We start from the raw sequence: 19,084 nt of genomic DNA, 5'->3' as shown, positions 1-19,084 counted from the left end.
AGGTAAAGGTAAAGGTACCCCTGCCCGTACGGGCCAGTCATGTCCGACTCTAGGGTTGTGCGCTCATCTCACTTAAGAGGCCGGGAGTCAGCGCTGTCCGGAGACACTTCCGGGTCACGTGGCCAGCATGACGAAGCTGCTCTGGCGAGCCAGCACCAGCGCAGCACACAGAAATGCCGTTTACCTTCCCGCTATAAAGCGGTACCTATTTATCTACTTGCACTTAGGGGTGCTTTCGAACTGCTAGGTGGGCAGGAGCTGGGACCGAAAGACGGGAGCTCACCCCGCTGCGGGGATTCGAACCGCCGATCATACGATCGGCAAGTCCTAGGTACTGAGGTTTTACCCACAGCGCCACCTGCGTCCCACTTTCCCTTAGGCTGTCCCTATTTTCATCAGAGAAATATTGGAGGGTTTGGAATTGTGGAGAGTAGGGAGTGCATTAAAAGGTGAACTGATCTGAATTTCTCTCCCATGACTTATTGTCCTCAGTTTGGCAGTTTGAGTCTAAGGCTATAAGGCTATAGCTTCAACCACATTATGTTAGCTCTTACACCATATACACAGTAATGCTTATTTCTGAGGCATGCCTAAATCACTGGCCTGAACCAGGCTGCTTCCTGAGATCCAAACATCCTGCCCCCAAAGTCAAATTGATTAAGAGCAAAGGCAGACATGCAGGCACAGTCTCAGATTGCTTGGGGGGGGGGAACCTGGGAGAGGAGGAGACTTGGGACTCAGCTACAATTGTAAAGATTTGAATGTGCTATAAATATGCAACACTAGATGGTGCCAGAGAGCAGGAAATTTTAAAACGCGGTTTTTCATAGATATTTTTTTCCTTTTGTTATAACAATCTAATTTCTGACTTATTTATAGCGGGGGTTTTCCTGTGTCTAGATCCACTCTTAGGCAGTTGTGGGAAGGCAAGGACCCTGAGTCTTGCAACTACCTCATAGAGGCAAGACCTACCAAAGAAGAGTTGCTGTGCTCATACCCTGTACAGATCCTGGTCCCCCCCCAAAAAATAATAATAATAATAAAGAGTTAACTTCACCTGCTCTGTGTGATTTACTGCTGGGTTCCTCCTGATAGCGATGAAAATCCACCTGAACACAATGCAAATCCCTCCCCAGCTTCTTCACACTGATTCTTGAAACTGATTCAGCACCCCTATCCATATGGTTGACTTTCCAAACTGATTAAAGCAGAACAGAAATTAGTAAATAATCAATAGTTGTAGCAGATCCTTCACAATATCACACACAGATCACACATTCTACATTTGCTTAGGCCCTCTGAGAGCTTCTGGCCTGTAGTACTGAGAATATATATGATTATATTCTTCTTCTTCTTAGTCTTTTCTTTGTTAGACGCCCCACTGCTGATATCAACCATTTCAGATATTCAGTCTTGTCTACGTCTTCCATAAACTGTTTCTTCTCTGCTTCAAACTTCTTTCACTCCAATGATTAATAGTCTTGAAATGCTTTGCTTCCTCACTTCCTAGTAAATGAGAAAATAGGGGAAGGAATTGGTGAGATACGGTATTCACTGTATCCGACCCAGACTAATTAGCAAGGCAACCACAGATTCAATACAGATGAAAATATGTCAGAAATTTTGAACCAATACCAAGACCTTTACCACATCTGCAGAGGGTTCCAACAAATAGATTATTATTTTTAACACAGTTTGATCCAATTCTGAGGGATAGTGAAAAAAATATGCTAGTTTGTTTCAGGGGAATTTGGTTCATATACAGTCTAGAGATCAGATTTCCATATGGATGTCTATACCTAACATGGTGTCCTTCAGTTGTTGTTCGACTTTGTCTGGCTGCACCCCCTTCACTCCATGTTTCTTCTAGCCCAGGTCATAAAGGAGATTTACTCTTACACATTCCAGTTCCCACCAGCACCAGTCATCTTGGCAATGGTCAGATATGCTGAGAAAAGCTGCTGTTGTTGTTACATAAAATTTGAACACTCCCAAAGGAGCTCAGGGTGGCTAACAACATGTAATTCCAGTCACAGATACCGACTGGGAAAGATTTCAGCTTAAGAGGCTTGCTGGAAGAGAAAGGTCTTCAGTAGGAGCCCAGGAGGTGGCAGAATAGTGCCCGCCAAATATCAAAGGAATTACCGTATTTTTTGCTCTATAAGAATCACTTTTTCCCTCCTAAGAAGTAAGGGGAAATGTTTGTACGTCTTATGGAGTGAATGCAGACGGTGCAGCTATCCCAGAAGCCAGATCCCTCCCCAGCTTCTTCACTGCGCAGCTATCCCTCTTGCTGTTCTGGCTTCTGAGATTCAGAATATATTTTTTCTTGTTTTCCTCCTCCAAAAACTAGGTGCGTCTTGTGGTCTGGTGCGTCTTATAGAGCGAAAAATATGGTAAATTCCAAAGGCGCCACAACACTGAACATCCAGTTGCTACATTGTGCAGAATGGACCTTCTGAAAGAAGGTATCTGCAGGAGGACTTCACCAACAGAGCACAGTGAAGAGACAATCTTTCAGGTATCCTGGTCCCAAGGTGTATAGAGCTTTGTTCCCCCCAACCAGCACCTTGAACTTAGCCTCCCATTCACTATTCAAGGGGTTCTCTCAACCTGCCAGCTAATTTGGGGGGAGGGCATGGAGCAACGAAAGGAGAAGTGGGGGGGGAGACTCATTGCACTAAGGGGACATCCTTGTGTGGACTTTCACTAGCAGGACTAGCTAGCTGAATTTCACCCAATGGGATAAATTGAAGTAGGACTAATGCTTGATACAACCAAAACGTGTGTGTGTGTGTGTGTTTAATGAACTCTTAAATACATTTTATCTTTCTTGACTGTGCAATATGCAGAACTTAACTCCACCTTTTTGAGTGCCTCAAACTTCAAAATGCAATTGCATCCCAAAGATTGAACACAAGCCATTGCAAACTGCTTTTTGTTTCATTTGCAGGGAACACAAGTCTGCCGAGACATTTTCCCTTCCACTTTGACTTTCTTGCAGAGGAAGATGCTGCAGTTGCACACTCTGAACAATATCAAAGCACTTTCCTTCCTGGCTGAAAAGCTGATGGGCAGGAAGGGCTGAAATCCAGCCGGGCTTAAGTTTTATTTTGGAGTTGTTGTATTTACATGTGGTGATAAGATTAAAAAAAAAAAAATATTGTTAAAAACAAGCAAGGGATTTCAACACTGGTGACTTAATTCAATTTTCTTGGACACTGTCAATATTTCTCATAGCAAGAGAGAAATGGATCTCCACACTGTCTTTGCACTGAAAGGGAGTTTTAAAAAAAAGGATTCCAAGAGCTGTCCAGTACAAAATTGTTTTTGGCTCTTCTCTAGCCACAAAAAGGCTGGCCAAACCAATTTCATTCACATTTTATTTTAATAGGACCCAAACAACAACAAGAAAGTCCCTCTGAGGCTCACAACTTGTGGGCAAATATCTAACCTGAAGATGATTGAAAATGCCTGGTTTATTGCTATCCCCAACTGGGAGTTTCAGAATGGGAAATACTGCTTTGAAAGCAACAGAATAAGAGTTGGCTTTGTTATGTATTCCTTTTGGAGCTTATTCCCATTCACTATGTTTCTACTTCCTTGCAGCTGACTGTGGGCAAAGGCCTAAATTTTATTTAAACTCAGTAGGCCTGAGCTTATATCTAATGAGGCAGCATACCCTAATACAGTGGAACCTCGGTTTCCGGGCATCTTGGAAGCCAAACGTTCCGGTTTTCGAACGCCGAAAACCTGGAAGTAATTGCTTCCGTTTTTGAACGCGCCTCAGAAATCGAACAGCTTCTGAGGCACATTTTTCACTTTTCTCCATTGAACTTGCTGACAGCCCTTTGTGCCTTGGTTTTCGAATGTTTCGAAAGTTGAATGATCATCTGGAGCGGATTGGGTTCAAGAACCGAGGTTCCACTGTAATGGCCTGCTTTTTGGTGTTGCTGAGAAGGAACCAAATCCCTCGGGTTTTCTTCTGCTTGTGGTTCACATATCCCCTGCTCAGAAAAGGAATAAAGGAAGAACTGAGTGTGCTATTTTTTTTCTGTCCTTCAGTGTGGCCCCATAGGTTACAAATTGACTGGGGTGAGAGGCAAATCTGTTTATGCCCATTTGTTTTAAATAGAAAAGACCCTGCTCCGCTTTATATTTAAGGGTACAAATACTCTCTCCCTGATGATTCTTAGAATTTGCCACTCTTCAAATGTCACTGAAAGCCCCCACATTCACAGGGGATGAATTGGCCCAGTTTAAGCATAGACACCAAAGTTCTATTATGAGGATGAAATGGAAGCATGGGGTGGGAACAGGAAGCACAAAGCCCTTGCAACTGTTTCCCCGCATTTTGTAATGTTGAGAGTGACTCAAGGATACAGGTTCTTTTCCTGTAGCCTCCAAATCTTCAGTCTTCCTGAGAATTATCCTCAGGAACAAGAGGCATTGGGAATATTGAACGGGGCTGGGGGTTAAATCTCTGGTTAGTGCACAAATACATATACATAATAAAAATATATTACAGTGGTACCTCAGGTTAAGTACTTAATTCGTTCCAGAGGTCCATTCTTAACCTGAAGCACCACTTTAGCTAATGGGGCCTCCTGCTTCCGCCGCGCCGCCAGAGCACGATTTCTGTTCTCATCCTGAAGCAAAGTTCTTAACCTGAAGCACTATTTCTGGGTTAGCAGAGTCTGCAACCTGAAGCGTATGTAACCTGAAGTGTATGTAACCCGAGGTACCACTGTAATTTCAACCAATGATAAGATAAATTTATGTCGGCGAATTATTTTTGCAGATACAAGAAAAGTTTGTACATCGTAGCAGATTTGTGTTTCCATTTTAATACCAGTGATTAGAATTAAGCTTTTAGGCATTTCTTCAAGGTCGCTACCCTGCCGTATATTTCCCAGTTCTGCATGACACCAGTGAGTTGCACTGATGAATTTAACCTTCCTTGGAAAACTGCCTCTATGAGACAATCAATAATACTAATTATACATAGACCACACACAATAAGAATCCTACTGGGATAAATGTATATATTAATAGAGGTCATGTAATTAAATCTCCCTAACATAGGCTAGAAATGTACCCAATTAAAATGGGGAAACTTAATCAGGAGTGGTATTAGTAATTGGAAGAGAAGATAAAGGCTAATTCTGGATTATGGGTGAAAACTATTGTGTATTTGTTGCCATAAAGAGCACTTTAAGATGACATTTCACAGTGATCTTTCCCCGCCCCTTATTAGTGCGATTCATTGTTGAATGAAATGAGGAGTATTGTTGCTAATACTACATCTGTAAATTGGTCTTGAACTTATATTGCTTTTTTCAAATGAAACTTGCTTCAACCCCAAAAGCAATCTACTTCCAGCCAACAAGGCAATCCAATATTTTGTGAAGTGGCACATGCACAAAATAGATTGAATTAAATTCTGCTGCCCATTTCTTAATCATGGTTAATTGATTTGGAGTGGGCTACAGGTTTGTGCACTCACTTTCCACTGCCCTTCCTCCTCTCTTTTCCATGGGAATTCTGCCACCCATTGGCTTCTCTGCATTAGGTTCAACACTTCTGATATGAGTTGCCATATGGACATCTTCGTGATTTTTGGAAATTCTGCCTGGACGTTATTTCTGATGGACAAATCTCAGATATGTCATGGAAAACCTGGACTTATGGCAGCCTTGGAAAGAAACCACAGGCATATCCATAGGTATAACTTGTACTTGCCATCCATTTCTATGTGCATATCCATGTGAATGTGAAAAGGAAAACAGAAGAGGAACAAATAATTTGAAAGGTGGGAAGTACTATGCTCTGGTTATGTTAACTTGACAGGTACATTTGTATTTCCCCCCGTTACACATTTGACTTGAAAATGCTGTATTTAAATATATATATATATATATATATATGCTTTCGTAGATTTTCACGGGTACAGGAATGCAGGTTTTGGTGTCCTCGGGTGTCTTCCCGTGTAAAAGTTGGGGTGTCTAGGCGACGTTTCGACGAGGTCTCACTCGTCATCTTCAGGCTGGTGCTTTCGGCTTCTTGTTACTGGAACAGAGCAGGATCTCAGTGTTTGAGTTCCTATAAATACTGTAGAGGGGGTGTGGTGTATAGCCTCCAATGTTCTGGGCAGAGAGGAAGTTCCCAGGCTAGTGTGCCTTTTCTTCTTTTGTTCCTTAATTACTTGAGAGATATCTTGAGTGATTTCTTGAGTGATATCCTGAGTACCACTTAGGTGGGTCATTAGGTGTGGATTAGTTGTTAAAGTCTTTGTGTCTTGACCTCTTGAACTTTGTGAAGAGTTTTCCTGAGAAGATGGCTGTACTGTACTTAGTTGTGCTCTGGCTTGGCTTCGTGTATAGGGGCGAGCTGTGGTTTTGTGGCTTGTGTCAGCCAGATCTGTGTAGGGATTGCAGGGGGGTGCAGCATCCGGAGGTGCCACCATGGATTGGCTACTGGATGGTGTCTGTAATTCATCTGTGGAGAGGGTCTTGGTTTGGGTCTGGTGTGGTTGATTGGTGTTGGCGTTCTGTGTGCCTCTGGATCTGGTGTCAGTTTTTGTGGGGAGGGCTAATTTCCAGATGTCTGGCAAGCGGGATGTGTCGTCACGCTTGTTCATGTTGTGAGGGTGTTTCTCATGTTGTGAGGGTGTTTCGCCCCTATACACGAAGCCAAGCCAGAGCACAACTAAGTACAGTACAGCCATCTTCTCAGGAAAACTCTTCACAAAGTTCAAGAGGTCAAGACACAAAGACTTTAACAACTAATCCACACCTAATGACCCACCTAAGTGGTACTCAGGATATCACTCAAGAAATCACTCAAGATATCTCTCAAGTAATTAAGGAACAAAAGAAGAAAAGGCACACTAGCCTGGGAACTTCCTCTCTGCCCAGAACATTGGAGGCTATACACCACACCCCCTCTACAGTATTTATAGGAACTCAAACACTGAGATCCTGCTCTGTTCCAGTAACAAGAAGCCGAAAGCACCAGCCTGAAGATGACGAGTGAGACCTCGTCGAAACGTCGCCTAGACACCCCAACTTTTACACGGGAAGACACCCGAGGACACCAAACCCTGCATATATATATATATATATATATATATATATATATATATATATATATATATATATTTGCTTTCGTAGATTTTCACGGGTACAGGAATGCAGGTTTTGGTGTCCTCGGGTGTCTTCCCGTGTAAAAGTTGGGGTGTCTAGGCGACGTTTCGACGAGGTCTCACACGAGTGAGACCTCGTCGAAACGTCGCCTAGACACCCCAACTTTTACACGGGAAGACACCCGAGGACACCAAAACCTGCATATATATATATATATATATATATATATATATATATATATATATATTTACAAGGCAGGCATTTTGCACACTAAAGTAATTCTGGCTAGTGCAATCCTGACAAATTCATTGTAAACATAACAGGTTTCTGACAGGTCTTGTTTAAGACTAACAATTCAGAAAATTACTGCATTCACTGTTTCGATAAAAATACAGATTATATCATGGTTAAAACATACAACTTTAAGGAGGAGAATATGCTGAGGATCTTCAAAAATAGATATTAATTCACTGAATATTCATGTGATGTACAAAAGAGACCACTTAATGACTTGATACCCAGGTGACGAGCACCTGAACGGTGCAAAGATTATCTTCCTTGTCAACTATATTTAGGCTTTTATTATATTACTCCTCCAAGTGCTGACTCATCAGAGCAAGTTAAAGATTCCTCTTTTTTTGCAGTGTAACTGTGGAATGCTAAGAATTGGGTGTAAATGTTTTACTGCCCACTAAGTAAAACCGTGCTTCTTGAAAGCAGAGCTGGCTCCAGGTATGTAAGATAGACTGGCATGCTATTTACCTATCACGGCTAGGACCCACCTGCCATTTAAATTTACCACAATTCCCTGGAGTAGTGCAAAGCCAAGGACATTCTGTGTAATTTAAATGGGGGGCAGCTTACAGACCCAGGCACACTTTCAGGGACCCCAGGAATGGGGCCAGTGGCAGACCCTTCTAGAATTCAGAAGACCCTGAAAATATTCACCTTTTTGTACCCTGTCGATTCCTTGCTTCTATGGTGGCAATTTACGTCAATGCCTTACACCTTTAACACTATATATTTAGGAGTAATGCTGTGCTGATGTTACTCTGACAATACTGTGACACTAGACAATATCATATCCATGAGAATGATTAAGAAGGTTACATGAAAGAGAACCGGGTGTACAGTGGTACCTCGGGTTAAGAACTTAATTCATTCTGGAGGTCCGTTCTTAACCTGAAACTGTTCTTAACCTGAGGTACCACTTTAGCTAATGGGGCCTCCCGCTGCCGCCACGCCGGCAGAATACAATTTCTGTTTTCATCCTGAAGCAAAGTTCTTAACCCAAGGTACTATTTCTGGGTTAGCAGAGTCTGTAACCTGAAGCGTCTGTAACCTGAAACGTCTGTAACCTGAGGTACCACTGTATTATAATGGAATGTGTAGACAGATACTCATTGAAGGAAAATTGGTACCTCTCTCACATTATGATCTGCATATAATTTTTCTACATAGATATACTGTCTGAAGGGACACTGAGAAACACCTGTGGAAACTGGATTGTTGGTCTGTGTTGTTCTGCTCAGAAGAAACGCCTCATAGTGCAAATACTTTAGGTACAATTATCCATTCTATGTCATACTTCATTTTGTGTGCCTAATGTTCTAACCGGAAGAAATGGAGGCAGTGAGACATTTTACTTACTTGGGCTCCATGATCACTGCAGATGGTGACAGCAGTCACGAAATTAAAAGACGCCTGCTCCTTGGGAGAAAGGCGATGGCAAACCTTGACGGCATCTTAAAAAGCAGAGACATCACCTTGCCAACAAAGGTCCGTATAGTTAAAGCCATGGTTTTTCCAGTAGTGATGTATGGAAGTGAGAGCTGGACCACCAAGAAGGCTGATCGCCGAAGAATTGATGCTTTTGAATTATGGTGCTGGAGGAGACTCTTGAGAGTCCCATGGACTGCAAGAAGATCAAATGCATCCATTCTTAAGGAAATTAGCCCTGAGTGCTCACTGGAAGGACAGATTGTGAAGCTAAGGCTCCAATACTTTGGCCACCTCATGAGAAGAGAAGACTCCCTGGAAAAGACCCTGATGTTGGGAAAGATTGAGGGCACAAGGAGAAGGGGATGACAGAGGATGAGATGGTTGGACAGTGTTCTCGAAGTTACAAACATGAGTCTGACCAAACTGCGGGAGGCAGTGGAAGGCAGAAGTGCCTGGCGTGCTCTGGTCCATGGGGTCACAGAGAGTCGGACACAACTAAACGACTAAACAACAACAACAACAAATGTTCTAACCACGTGCAGATCTGACAGCCAAGTAAGATACTGTAGGGTGGGTCTTGACAAACTGCATTCATATGAACTTGTATGCTTCCCATTATATACCCTCTCATTTAATCCTTTCTTCTCAATTTGCAATGCCTTGCATACTACGCTCAATATTTAGCATCAATAATGAATTGATGTTAAACACAGGGTTTCCTTTATTATTCACTTACCAACTGGTAGCTGTACGTAAACACTGCCATTTCAGATGAATGGCAATTCCAGCAGTTAATACACCTATGCCCAATCACCTCTGAACTACCTAATCGCTGCTTGGTATTTGGTCATTATTTGTGGAGCTAGATAGACACAGTCAAGCTTTCCTGTTTAAGATGCATTGTCGAGGGAGAACTGAGAGTGCATACATTTTGTTTAAATGAAAAGGTAAAATAGATGGGGTGAAATAAGGGAGAAGGCCAGTGTAAGAAGGGCTCTTCCCTGTCTTCTGTGTGCAGGGAGGATATTTATGATAAATACATGATCTCCTCCTGCCTGAATTCTAAAGTGGTACAGCCCAACAACAGCTGCACGACATTTATTCTACTGACTGTGTATAGACTTTGTAAACAGCTTAGAGACTTCTGTAGTGAAGTGGTACATGCATTGTTTAAATAAAAGTAAAACAGATAAGCTCTAAAAGGAGACAGGAGGTGTGGAATGCATTGAAAACTGCCATTTGCTGCAAAAGATAGGAATATAATATGTGAGAAAAGTACACAACATAAAAGAAATTAAGAAAAATTTACTACCACAAAGCTAGGACTTTGGCAGGAATTATCTTTGCGGCCAAAGAATGAACCAAACACTTTTTGCATTTTTGGTAAAAGGAGACAAAACATGATGAACGAGATCAGCTGTAAATATGACAGCACGATGAGAAGAGGAAAGGTCTATTTGATATTTTGTGGAAAACAGAATTGTGGAAGTTAGCACCTGACTTCTTTTTTGAAAAGTGGCTGTAAATTCTTGCGTACAACAGAAACTCAGGGCTATGTAGGGTGACTACTTATACATAACCAAAAAAGAGTAAGCAAAGGAACAAAAAGAGAAAAATGTATACTGAAAAGAGGGGGTACTGGCTTGCCCAAAAATTGTATATGTTAATTTTGAAATAACTACTATAATTGAGATTTAACTACATTTAGGGAAGACTGTGGGAAAAGTGACCTGTGTTTCTTCAGTCTGTTGTTGGTGGGCCACTTCAAGGACCCTGATGTTCCCTCTTCTTATGACTTTAACCTGAACATGGACTGGACAGCTTTCAAATAGAGGGCTACCTCAAACAGGGAACTGTCCTCTGCAAAATAGGGCACATGTCTACCACAGAAGCAGAAAATGGAGGATGGAAAATGCAGGCCGTCCAAGTGTCCCTATTTTTATTTTCTAGGGACAGTCCCAGATTTACAGAAGCCCTCCCAGTTTCTGATTTGATCCTGGAATGCCCACTTTTCCTTAGGACGTCCGTATTTTCATCAGAGAAAAGCAGGAGTGTATGGAGTTATGTGACCCCCCCCCCAAGTCAAGGAGATAAGTAACTATGCAACCTTTAGAAGATATCTGAAGGATACCATGTATGGGGAAGTTTTTTAATGTTTCATGTTTTATTATGTTTTTATATATGTTGGAAGCCGCCAAGAGTGGCTGAGGAAACCCGGTCAGATGGGTGGGGTAATAATAATAATAATGGTATTTGATGCCCCTATTTTCATCAAATAAATGTTGGAGCGTAAATGCACCATGCAGCTCATCATCCCAACCCTAAATATCTTTGCTCAAAATCTCTCATTCTTTAATAATAATAATAATAATAATAATAATAATAATAATAATAATAATTTTATTATTTATACTCTACACATTTGGCTGTGCTGTCTCAGCCACTCTAATAGGATTTTACTTCCTAGTAGATATGGAGGATGGATGGCGGCTAACGGATTGAGGTTGAATCCTGACAAGACAGAAGTACTGTTCTTGGGAGACATGGGGCAGGCAGGTATGGAGGACTCCCTGGTCCGAATGGGGTAACTGTGCCTCTGAAGGACCAAGTGCACAGCCTGGAAGTCATTTTGGACTCACAGCTGTCCATCGAGGCGCAGGTCAAGTCTGTGTCCAGGGCAACTGTCTACCAGCTCCATCTGGTACGCAGGCTGAGACCCTACCTGCCCGCAGACTGTCTTGCCGGAGTGGTGCATGCTCTAGTTATCTCCTGCTTAGACTACTGCAATGTGCTCTATGTGGGGCTGCCTTTGAAGGTGACTCAGAAACTGCAATTAATCCAGAATGCTGCAGCTAGACTGGTAACTGGGAGCGGCTGCCGAGACCATATAACATCGGTCCTGAGATATCTGCATTGGCTTCCAGTACATTTCCAAGCACAATTCAAAGTGTTGCTGCTGACCTTTAAAGCCCTAAACGGCCTCGGCCCAATATACCTGAAGGAGTGTCTCCACCCCCATCGTTCAGCCTGGACACTGAGGTCCAGCCCCTGCGAGAAGTGAGGTTACAGGGAAATAGGCAGAGGGCCTTCTCGGTAGTGGCCCCCACCCTGTGGAACATTCTCCCATCAGATGTCAAGGAAATAAACAACTATCTGACTTTTAGAAGACATCTGAAGGCAGCCCTGTTTAGGGAAGTTTTTAATGTTTAATGCTGTATCGTGTTTTTAACATTTGGCTGGGAGCTGCCCAGAGTGGCTGGGGAAACCCAGCCAGATGGGTGGGGTATAAATAATAAATTATTATTATATTATATTAAGACTGCACCCTTGATTTGTGACCCTGGCCTGCAGCAGTTTTATAGGCCCTACTATTCATCTCAAACGTTCACATTCTTGCAGCCCACTGTCATTTACAACTGACCTATTCTTGGAAGATGACAAAGAGCTCTTTATTTAGCCATCCCGACAGGTGAAATACTTCTGCATTCCTTTCCCATTATGTCTTAAGCCACTGCTGGGAACAGGAAAGGTGCTGAGTTGCTTACATACCTGGCCAACGCCATGCAATTTTGAACCTTGACAAGCTAGTTTAGGGCTTCAGCTAAGCAGCCAAGAATAATGTCTCCCTTGTAAAGCCACAGAGAAGAAGCCCGCAGCTGCTTGGTAAACGCAAGGGAGATTGTATGCGCCGCGGGAAAAAAGTGCTCGTTCATGTGCCCCTGCCATTCCTAGTGCAGTCACGTCAAACTGCACATGACATTGTGGAAAGAGGAGCGCAGATTTCAATTGTGGTAATGTATATGCAGCAGGAAAGAGCAGGGGAGCATGACCCTGACAATCTATCTCCTGTAGATTAATGTCGGGAGCAGGCAGGTATGTCATAAAGCATAGCTTGATAATGCAAAGAAACCCTCTCAGTGTTTTCCTCATTTTTCATTAATGCTTTGTGCCTGCCTGAAAGAGATTCTCAGGAGACGTAAGGGCCTATTGCTTTCAAATGTTCCCTCTGACCCAGAGAGTGTCAAAAACGTCTGAACGCATGCAATGCTCTTGTTAAAAGGGGGGGGGGCACCCCTAATGCAATGCAAATGCAGATTGCAGGGAAATTCCAGCTGAGAAAATGAGGCCTCGTATTTCTAAAACCATATACATGTCAATGGGCCATTATTCTCCAGTTTTAAATGTAATTGCAGCACAGCTTGGAATGGGTTCCCGAAATCATAAAATATACCGAGGAGCAATGACTGAATCTTCCAGAATATTTTATATTTCCCTCCCTGTTCCACATCCTCCTCCCCCAGCAGAAGAATAGAAAATGGAAGAAGCAGGGAGGGAGGGGGGAAGGAAGGGGGGCAAAGATAAAAAGGAAAATCATATCCTTTAGTTCAACTTTCAAGGGAAATACATATCGGTGTGTTTCTTAACAGCCATTTCATCATCAGGGGTTCTGAAGTCTTTCTTCAAAAAATAAATCTGTCTTGGTGCAGTTCTGTATGACAAATTATTTCCAGGCAATTAGGAATATTTATAATTGTTTTCTTTGCTAGATGCTTTCTTCCATTTCCAAATTTTCTTTTCAAGCTGATGTTTCCTATAAAGCCTGTGCAACATTCATTTTGAAAGGATTTTCTTTTTTAAAAAAGTTATGTGAACCACGGCTGCAACCACCTTTTTTTGATAAATTTAACATGTCTGTAGTGCAGCCTTTATCACCAGAACTGGTACATTTTAAGGTATCATTATTTCATTGTGGCTGCCTCCCTCCCTGCTCAGTCTTTCTTGGGAGAACTCCAAGAAACAGCTCCTATGATTAAAAACAATGTAGATTAATACTGCAGTAGTGTTGAGCGATGGTATCCTTTCTGTTTTGCCCCCTTCCTCCCTCTCCCTCCCATCTCTCCCAAATCCATTCCTTTCTGCAAATAAATATGCTTGGTTTGGTTTTGTACTTGAGCCTCTAAGATGGAGAAAGCAAAAAACAGAAGGTTCCTTGAAGGAGAATATTTAGCAATGACCAGTTTGGAGCCAGGATCATTAGATGGCTTATATTCTTCACTTAAACCTAAGCTATAATTTGCTTTTTTATTATTTTATTTATTAGACTTATTTACCACCCTTCTTCACAAGATCTCAGGGCGGTTCACAGGATAAAAAAATACAAGGCAAGACCACAAGTAAATAGTTAAAAACAGAAACAACAAAACAACTAGCCCTCTTGCTCCTACCAGCTCATTTAAAAGGCTGTAGAATATTAATCAGCCTTATAAAACCAAAAATGCTAATACAAAATACAAATTAACGTATAACACTTAAGAACAATGTGAAACAACCCCCCCCCCAAAAAAAAACCCAACACCCACCCAAGTTAAAAACCTTATTAAAACCATAATTTTAGCACAAGGGGGCTGTGGTCCATGCCTTCATTCCACCCCTATTGTTGCCTTCAAAGGAACGAACCCCTTTGGTTTCTCCCCTTTCCGAATAGTCATTTCACTGTTTAAAAACATGACAGTGTGTGAACAATGCACACTTTGTGGAGAGTTGGGTTCAAAAATGCTTGTTTACAAAGCTATTGTACTATCAACTTTACTGGATGCTTGTGAAACATGGAACACTTATATAAACGCCATCTCCAACTCCTTGAAAGATGCCATCAATGGTGTCTCCTGAAATTTTTACACATCACTTGGGAAGACAGGCAAACTGATACCAGTGTACTGGAAGAAGCAAAGATCACCAGTGTTGAAGCAATGATTCTTCAACATCAACTTCGTTGGACTGGTCATGTTGTGCGGATGCCTGGTTATCATCTTCCAAAGCAACTACTCTAGTCCCAACTTAAAAATGGAAAGTGTAGCACTGGTGGGTCAACAAAAGAGGTTTAAAGACTGTCACAAGGCAAATCTAAAAAAATGTAGTATAAGCACCAATAATTGGGAAACACTGGCCTGCGAGCACTCCAATTGGAGAACAGGCTTTAACAAAGGTGTCATGGACTTTAAAGACACTCAAACTCAGGACACAAGGGCGAAACGTGCTAAGAGGAAGGCATGCTTGGCAAACCCTTATTGTGATCAACTCCCGCCTGGAAATCTATGTCCCCACTGTGGAAGGACGTGTGGATCCAGAAATGGCCTCCACAGTCACTTACGGACTCATTGTTAAAACCATGTTTATGGAAGGCAATGTTACTGGGCTACGAGTGATCACCTAAGAAGAAGAAGGGTTCAGTAACCCAGAGCGTAGTACTGTAGCTAAATTTGGCTTTTATCAGAGAGGGTGGTTCTATAGAAATGTACTATTGTTTGGAGAAAACCTTGCCCAGTTTTATAGATAGTAGCAGCAGCCTAGGTGAGCCGGGTAATTGCATTAGGCATACCTCACCTTTTGTTGCTTGACTGAGGAGAATATGGGGTCAACCCCACGCTGCTTTCAGAAGGGCTGTTAACTACCTGGAACCTTCATCTTCCTTTAATTTATATCATAGCATAAGCATAAATTCCAACCTTATCTGTTTTTCATCGAATTAAATTTCTGTCACTGTAACCCTGAGGATAGACAAAACTATGAAATGAACTTCACTCTAGTCTTTGAACATGTTTTTTTCCTTATTCTTTTTAAGCACACAGATAAAAACAGTCTCCTCAGGACTTAGAGCCCTGTGGTAGTTGATTAGTCCCTGCAGTAGGGAAAATTAAATTCTGTGGTTGAGACCCAGCATGCTTGGCTGGTTTAATAATGCGATGGCCACCATCCAATGGCTGACAACCAAGAACGAAGGTACTTTCTGTTCTTTACTCCCTCGTGCAACACCTGAAAATCCCGGGGCGAATCAAACAGCAAATTAAATCTTTCTTTAAAAAAACACATATACACACATACACACACACAAAAACCACCCTCACCTGCAGAGCATGTATAAGGAACTAATTTTAATTCTTTCAAGCTGAAGTCATTGGGATGGAAGCCCAAAAAACAATGACAAAGGTAAGTTCTTTCCAAGTTTTTTTTTTAAAGTCAAAAACAAAAAAAACCGCCACACCTCCCAATGGCTCTTTACAGTTTAGCTTGTTTATTTCTGCTTCCTGCTCTGCAGAAGCCAAGAAACTCACTAAAAGCAATCAAATCCCACTTTTTTTTTAAAAAAAGAAAGAAAGTCAGTCTTCATTTATGAATGGAAGTCTGTTGCTGCTCAAATAGTATCTGTAATGTTTTTATTAGCTGAAACTTCCCTTATCCCCTTTAAATATCTTGTGCTCCTTCTGCATCAAGTGTTGACAATGAAAGGTCCATGGGCCAAATTCATCTCGCCAAGATGCTCCCCCCGGAAAAAAAACCTTTCCCCATTATCTCGTTGTACAGCTATGTGACTTGGTTGCTGTAAAAGCCTTTGGCCTGGGAAGACAGACTTGGTGGCCTGGATACATCTTACCAGCCTTAAACTGTTGATCTGCCTCACTACATCCCATTGCAATGATGTATATTAATAAACTCAGTACAAATACAGTGCATAACTGAATTACTTTATGCTAATGTTCAGTCACGGGAACAATCACTTCCATTTGTTGCTATCTAAAACATGCCTTGTGCAAACTAGGGGAATGATGGGGAAATAAAATTTCCAGCTACTCGCTGCATGAAAACATGCAGACGTGTGGGTTATATAAATGGGGGTTGGTAGGGCAACGTTAAAGTGAAAAGGGGAATTCGGTCTACATGCTGGTTGGAGATGCGTGGAAAACATTTGCTCAGCATTTTTGTGGCTTCCATAAGATTTTTTTTAATATTTTTTTTTTTACAAAATGCTTCATTTCAAATCCAAGGCACATTTCACAGGAGGAAAACTCCCACTCTGACTCAGGAATTATTTTATGTTCCTGAGAAAATAGTGTATTACTTCCTAAGAAAAACACGCTTGTTGTTTGGTCTACGGCATAATAATTTGCCTCCTTTTCCAAGGAAAGTCATGTTCTTGAATGGAAATGGGAACATTTTGTTCTGGGTATCATATGCTTCCTGTGAAAACTGGAAATTTGTGGCGGCGTGATTAAGTGCACTGTTAATTGTTGCGAAGGTTGTGCTGTTGTGTTATGATGTTGTACTATGATATGGTTTGCAAAATTGTTCTATGACTGAGAATGTGCTGAGCATCTTCCAACCTCTGAACTCGGAAATCAGGAGCAAAAACTTCCCAAATGCCGAATGCTAGTCATTGTAAAAGATCACAGACATTTTCCATTTAACCCTCCAAGCTGGTCCCATAATAGGATATACCTTTTACGAATATTCACAAAGGTCTCAGAGTCTTCTATACATCTCTCAAATGTTTTGTTTTCTCTGCAGTCAACTTGTCTATCCAGCACCTTGATAAACTATTTATTTCTTATTTATTTGTATAAGCATTCCCCAATGGGAGCTTGGGAGAGTTAAGAACTGACCATGTTGTAAACAACAACACAAAGCAAACCAAAACTATTTTTACCACACCTTCTTTCTTGATGTAATGTGAAGTTTCTACTGCAGGACTAGCCAATGTGGTGACCTCCAGATGTGGAGCCAGCATTGCTAGTAGTCAGGAATGATGGGAGTTGTGGTCCACAACATCTGGAAAAGACGGCATTAACTGCCACTGCAGCACACCAGCAAACACACAATAGCTCCAGTCACAGTGGTTCTCAACCTGTGGGTCCCCAGATGTTGTTGGACTACAACTCCCATCATCCCTGAGCTCTGGCCTTCCTAGCTAGGGGTGATGGGAGTTGTAGTTCAACAACATCTGGGGACCCACAGGTTGAGAAAGGCTGCTCCAGGGGCTAGTTTTCTGAAAATTCAGGATATGAGAAGAGACTAACTCATAAGAGGAAGTGTTGCAGCGTATTTTGTAATGACTTTCCAAGCAGAAATGACTGCTTTGGAAGGGAAAGGGAGCACTTCATCAAAGGTATAGCAGTCGAGGGCTATGATTCTGATTGATAGAAATGTTTTAGTGCCTTCTCTATGGAAGTTGGTACTTAATAATGTGATCGCAATTACTTGAAGGATCATCTGAAAGGTTTCTCGTTATACTGGTCCCTATATAACACACATCCCAAGTTTTCCTTTTGATGTGGTCCAAAATATTTGGATTTGAACTATGGGTTTATTTGTCAACCTGCTTTATAGCCCAAGAATTAATGCAACTCTGCTAACACCATCACTGTGGAAAAGCGAAATATCATCTTTTGCAAAGGGGATATGAGACACACAGAGAAAACAGTGACACTAGTTTGACTCACTCAAGTTTTTGGCAAAGCCAAGGGTTTGAAAGCCGATCTTTTGATTCTTCATCCAGCACTCTTGTAAAAAAAACAAAAAAACAACCAACCACCAGCACGTCTTTCCGTTTTAATCCTCTAATTGGTTTCAGTATCTGTGCCTTGCTTTATAACTAAAGCAAGTGAGACTTTTTTCAATATTCTATTCAGGCATGTTTTGCCCTGCTTAGGTGGTGTCCTTTAAGTTTGTCCTGTCAGCGTTTCCTTCCCTCCATTTAGACTTAATGGCAACATCAGCTTTCCTGCCAGCTTGAATAGCTGGAGTTAGACATACTCTCAAAGGTGTTTGTTAGTGCAGTCATTCCTTGAACTCTCAGACCTACCGGCAATGTTGTTTTCACAAGGGTGATTTGCATTCATTCTGGAATGGTGTCCAGTACGTGCCTGCGACTTAAAATGTGCCTCCTGAATGAAATAGACGCCGAGCCTCTTAAGAATTCACCCAACATAATTAGATACACCCAGGCTCCTCTAAATGTTATCCAAAGGCTAACTATCTGATGCTTAAATTGAAAAAGCTCATTAACTTTAAATACTGCTAAAACAAGTGGGGGGGTGAGTAGAGGGAGACTCAGTGGAGATAATAGATTGGCTATGAAGTGTTTGTTGAGGCTAAGGCTAATAATCTAAAGTTGACTTGCCCATTTGCACAGCTTTGGTATTCTCCCTACCCCGGAAGCGGAAGGTTGCATGTTAGGAGTGATCCTGCTGATTTGTTGCATGCCGCATACTCATTCAATGTTTAGCAATAAAACAGACACAATTGATCCAGCTGGTGGCATGATAATGGAGCTAAACCGACCTTGCATCTACCTTGCTGAAGCTCAGCGGGTCTGGGTGTGGCCACTGCCCAGCTGGGTGATCATCTGGGAAACACAAATACACTCCCCTGCATTTTATGAT

At 41.9% G+C, this 19,084-nt stretch overlaps 2 long non-coding RNA genes across 2 annotated transcripts in view; one reads left to right on the top strand and one right to left on the bottom strand.

Moving 5' to 3' along the window:
• The window catches only part of LOC309332636, a 17,347-nt gene extending 12,980 nt beyond the window's left edge, over positions 1–4,367 (top strand). The window contains exon 3 of the long non-coding RNA XR_014152270.1: positions 2,954–4,367. This is a non-coding gene — a long non-coding RNA (uncharacterized lncRNA). The remainder of the gene's footprint in view (positions 1–2,953) is intronic.
• Positions 1,053–19,084, bottom strand: LOC309332579. The gene is made up of 2 exons (XR_014152197.1): positions 18,984–19,084; positions 1,053–1,506 (listed from the first exon to the last, which is right to left on the bottom strand). It is a non-coding gene; the product is annotated as an uncharacterized lncRNA (long non-coding RNA).

This window comes from Podarcis erhardii, assembly GCF_964252035.2.
Source record: "Podarcis erhardii genome assembly, chromosome: 17".
Taxonomy (NCBI): Eukaryota; Metazoa; Chordata; class Lepidosauria; order Squamata; family Lacertidae; genus Podarcis; species Podarcis erhardii.
This window is presented reverse-complemented; position numbering and strand designations above follow the sequence as displayed.